The 5,467-nt window shown below is 40.8% G+C and overlaps 1 long non-coding RNA gene across 1 annotated transcript in view; it reads right to left on the bottom strand.

Annotated features, from left to right (window-relative positions):
* Nucleotides 1–549: 549 nt before the first annotated feature.
* LOC117952468 overlaps nucleotides 550–5,467 on the bottom strand; it is a 10,886-nt gene continuing 5,968 nt past the window's right edge. Inside the window, exons 2-3 of the long non-coding RNA XR_004658419.1 lie at nucleotides 2,251–2,260; nucleotides 550–701 (exon numbers count right to left, since the gene is read on the bottom strand). This is a non-coding gene — a long non-coding RNA (uncharacterized LOC117952468). The remainder of the gene's footprint in view (nucleotides 702–2,250; nucleotides 2,261–5,467) is intronic.

The raw sequence follows: 5,467 nt of genomic DNA, 5'->3' as shown, positions 1-5,467 counted from the left end.
AACACCTAGATTAGCCAAATGTATGCGAATGAATGTGAACTGTTAAATGATGTCCCCAAAATGGAATTTGGTTTTGACCTATCATACTTAACAGCAAGTTTGTAAATGCCCTCCGAAACCAGACAACATAGGGTTGATCTGACAACCCTATCTGTGAAGTCCGCTCTAAGACCACAAATGGAACATAGCAGTAGCATTCCGGTCAAATAGTCATGTGATAGACTTGGGGGCCTAAAGGCACGGTGAAATGATTCAACAACAATTCAATTATTAACACTATCGCGAGAGCAACATTTGGACTAATCCTCAGAGGGATTGTAATTAACAAATGTACAACACTGTACAAACATGCATCCATGAATAAAAGTAGTTACTATTGTTTCCAAATGATATTTTTGCAGTAGGTTTCTAGCATTACAGTAGACATGAGCATGCTATCCTGAACTATAACAAAGAAAAAGACTGTCATGTTGACTACCCAATTAAAGATACATGCAGCATCAGCATGGGCATACAATTATGCCCTTACTTTTTCAATTCACACGGCAACACAGAAGCTTTATACAAGTGACGTTCAACTTTAGGAGCTGCTGTACTCATGTCCGCAGCAAACTGCAAAAAGGAAATGGCAAAGTTGCACATGTGCGCAAATGCGCGAGTCCAAAGAGTGACGTGGGCTCGTTAATCCAGCAGGGAGTTTTCTAAACTATCGACAGGATAACATTGTGTCTTTGCCCTAAAAACCTGTTACAACAGAAATCAGTTTTATGATCTGACAACTTTATGGTGAGCGTTTTGTAACTACTACTTAGAGTTAAGGTAGTAATAACCACTTGGTTAAGGTTTGAGGAAGATTGTGGTTATGGTTAAAAGAAACTAATGCCTTACAGTGTATGACACAGCTCAACACACTTTTTTAGTACCTGTACTTTTCTCTTTTCGTTTTCCACTGCGGATAGTAACCCCTTAGTGTGTGTGTGATTCTCAGCTGATCCCCATAGCAGCACTGCATGAAACTGCCGTGCCATCATCTTCAACGCAACACTTGCTGAATCCATCGGCAACCAAACAGTAATGCATTTTTATATTGTATATCAAGTGTACACCATAGATTTGCTGCCTGCCTTTTTTTCTTCTTGTAATGGCTTGTTTACAACTTGACAGACAAGACTTGTGCACACTCTTTTTTTCAACCTATTAAGCACAATTGTAACTAAATACAAAAAATAGCTACAAATATTATACTCAAGTTGAAATAAACTTTTTTATTTTTTTTTATTTTTTAGTGAATTGACTAAAGCTTCAAAAAAGTTAAAAGGAACAGTGTAATTCCACACCAAGACAAGACCTTTGACCATTTTGTGTAATTGTCTAAACCTGCTTTTGCTGAAAACTCTTTCTCTGTTCTTGTTGTAATCCCTAACAATCTGGTGCCAAAGCAAGCAAGTAAAAAACATCAGTGTCATCCGCAGCTCGGCACAGAGCATTGATATTAACCGTGTTTTTCTCACGGAGGTAGCTATTGGTGTAGTATGTCCCATTCCCAGGGTGTCTATCGTGATACTGTCTCTGGGAACAAAACCAGGCAAATAGCCCTGAAATCTATCATATAATGATCCAGCCCTAATAACTATGGCTGCAGGAATAGGACAGTCCTTGAGTTAATCACTGCTGTCTACCTTAAACTCTGTATCTTGTAATTACAGTGTCCTCCAGGCCCCCTGTCTCTTCTCTATTCCACCACTTCTTTATCTACTGTCTTCCATACAGGAAGAAAGTTTTAATGCAAAATGTATATTTCCCTGAAACAGAGGTTGTGTGTGGCTCAGCTGATGCTGATGATTGTTTTTGCTAGAGGGTAACAGGATGCACCATAAGCTAAATTTCCATTTGTTGATCAAAACTCCCATTAAAGCCACTGCTTCTCACATCAATCCTGCCTCTCTGCTCCCCATCCACCACCTCCTCTCTCCCTGCTGCCTTACCTGTACTCACCTGTGTCTGTCTGTGCGGGTGAGTGAGAGCCGAGCCCCCTTTGGGACCTGCTGATTAGGGTATTAAAAATAAATGGGCCAAGTTTAGTGGGGGTTTGGTAGCACGGTGGTATATATTTCTGTTAATTTTTCTCCCCCCCTTTCTCCTATGTAGTGACTGATCTGGCAGAATATGATAGCATGGGCTTTCACGGCAATAATTAGGCCTATTTTCCGTGAGGTCATCTTACAGGGACGCTAGGCGGCTGTGGTTCACACACAGGGTGCTCTGTGCTGCTCCTGCCCCAGAGCCCCCAGGATATGATCGTCCACGCAGGGCAACAAAGAATCACTCCGCGGCAAATGAGCGAAACATAAAACACCTAAAATCTGATATGGACTGTAGTTCCCAACGCTTTATGCTCTGGGAGAGTTTACCTCACTGGGCTTTCACAGCTCCAAATCAAACAGCCTTTCATTAAATTGTGTCCAGTCTAAAATAGTAAACAAGATCTGGAGGGGGATTAAGTTGTCAAGGGAATTACTTGTGATGAATCTCAAAGGGAGAGCCCGATTTTGTTTGTTTGTGCACTGATATCAAATAATTAAATGTGAAAACTTTATGTCTGAGTCTAAATAAAACCTTTAAGTGTGAGGTAGACATGAGGGTATTTGGTAATGGTTCTGCCTACTGAACGCCAACAGTGCCAAGTCAGAGCGCAACATATTTCAGCTCCATTGAAAACACTCCCTGGTTGGGTCAACAGCTGCAGGCTAGAATTAGAAATCAATTATTCAGCTTCGACAAGCTCATTAAGTCTCTGAATAGGATTTTCTGTTCTGAGTCTGCCTGCTCATTTCTCCTAGCTTGCGGTTTCTAATTAGTATTTCTTTTCTCTTTAAAGTTTGATAGGAGTTTGGTTAAAACGTGGGCACGGACTTAACACTAAGAGGCCCGCTGGCTTCTCCTAACAGTATCATGATCTGTAGAAGAGGCTGTATCGGTACATCGGAATACCACTGAGGTTGTTTGCTTTCAGTTTTGGGTACTAGCTCATGATTGAAGTCATCAGGCTAAATTAGGCACTAATAATCAAAGGAGGGTAATCTGGGTAAATTAAGCATTAATAATCAAAGGATGACTGGAAATGATCACACACATAGCAAAGGAAGCAGCACTAATCAGCAGGAAGAAAGAGGGCACAAGGCCGACAAAGTATTTTGAGAGAGAAAATGGAAGGATGTGTACGGAAAATGCATTTGTAATCAGTTCCCGCTGAAGGACTGCTCTGCTGAAATGATTGATGTTGTCATAGAAACTTCCATCCGCCCCACTCGATGGCATCTTTCGAGTGAAGCCAGACATAAGCTTGCATTTCATAATGTTGCCTACTGTTGTCTACATCACCTACAGTGCAAGAAGGCTTATTAGCAAACCTTGTCCATCTCTCTCTCTCTCTCTCTCTCTCTTTCTCTCTCTCCCTCTCTCTCTTTCTCTCTCTCTCTCTCTCTCTCTCTCTCTCTTTTTGCTCTGCCTCGTCCCATCCCTCCCTCTCTCTTCTCACTCCCTCTCTTCCTCTCCTCTTCACATTGTGTCTGTCTATCTGATCCCGTGGCCTTTTGTTGCGCTATGAAAGGCCTGATGCCACACTCATTATTTTCTCCTTTATCTCTCTCCCCACTGCTCTGATTAGAACAGTCGCCCCTGACAGACGCCCTCAGCCAGCTCCTATCCATTACACTGTGTGTGTGTGTGTGTGTGTCTGTGTGTGTGTCTGTGTGTGTGTATCTAAATCATGAGTGTTTTATATAAAAACATAGAAATTGCATTAAGGGGATAAAGAGGGGAAAATAAGGTGCATTTTGATCATTTTAAGGTTTTTGAAATAAAATTACACTCACTGCCAAACATGCACACAATACGATACACACTCTCTGCACATACTTACTGCCACACATGCACACAATACAATACACACTCTCTCTAGCACACACGCACGTTCAAACACCATGGGAAAACTGGCTTGCCCAAGCCAAGTTTTCTGTTTGAGCTTTTGTGTGTTGGTGCGGCAAAGTTGGAGGACTCTTAATTTTGAATGCTTCTGAACTATTCCTGGGGAAGAAGTGTTCAGATTTCCACTGGCCAGCTTTGTGTGAGCATGAATTTGCCTGCGTGTGAATGTATGTGGATTAATAGACCTTTGCATCCATTTTTCCTCCCATCCCCTTAGTAGTGAAAACACCTAAACATGATGGTTTCTCTGTAGATGTATGCCCCTTCAAATGAGGAAATTCACATATTATCAACCTTACAGCGTCATGGTCATATTGTAATAGGAGGTGTCATATATACAAAGTGTGCAGAAAACCAGCAGGGAGCATTCAGTACAATACGATTCAATTCAATACATTAGTCACTAATCTCCAATAAGCTGTTTACAGTTTAATTTATGCATAAATCAGTTGTGCTGAATTATGGGAAACACTTTTAAATGTTTACAGATACATGTAAAATGGAACAAAAAGCCTTTTATACATATTGTTTTCTCATAGGTGCTCCCCAAGCAGTGGGAATGCCATTTGCTTTTAAATTACATTATCATGCAAAATGAAGCAGAAATTTGATGAAATTCAGATGGATTCACCTGAGTTAATGGAATATGGGTTTAAGAGGGAACTAATTATCCCAGTTTAGCAGGGAGTGAATGTATTTCTTGCGAATGTTTGATTTTGAATGTAAACATTAATGGCCTCCTAGATTAGCATAAGAATTGTGTGTTATTGTCCTGCTCACTCTGCGTCCTATTGGATATGCATCTGTGCTGCTCCAGACACACACACACACGCACACACACAGACAACAAGCTTTAATACACTTATTACCTGCCTTATCTACTAATGATGCCATTTCTGTTTGTATAGGTTTGCAAATCCATAAAATTAATTTCCCCAATCAAATTACAGTTTTAAGGCCCACTAGCATTACTGGAAACTTCTTTTTTGTAGAGGCCAAAGACAAAAACAAAAGCATAAACCAGAACGAGCGCCAACTGTTAATTTAAGGAGAATATTTAATAGAAGCACAACTAAAGAGGCTATGTCATTGTGATTTCTTTTTTTTTTCATGGTGTTCGTGCTCTTTTTGGGAAGTGTTTATCTGTAAAACAAACCAAAGGAGTAAGCCAATACAGTATAAACAAAGGAGGAATGAAGGGAAAGATCAGGTGTAAAAGGAAAGAAACAATCATGGGACCCAGGTGAAGAGTTAAATTAAGAAAAGGACGCGATGAGGAGAGTTAAAGGGCAGGTGAAGAAGGCAGGCTTTGACTTCAGGCCTCCCGGGGACGATGACCTTATTTGAAATTCTGGGTGAGGGACTATAGTTAGGCAACTGAGGAGCACCCAACCACCACACACACACACACACACACACACACATACACACACACACACACACACTGATACACTTTCAAGGTTGAGTTTAGGAATAAAGA

Source organism: Etheostoma cragini, chromosome 11 (genome assembly GCF_013103735.1).
Source record: "Etheostoma cragini isolate CJK2018 chromosome 11, CSU_Ecrag_1.0, whole genome shotgun sequence".
Lineage (NCBI taxonomy): Eukaryota > Metazoa > Chordata > Actinopteri > Perciformes > Percidae > Etheostoma > Etheostoma cragini.
This window is presented reverse-complemented; position numbering and strand designations above follow the sequence as displayed.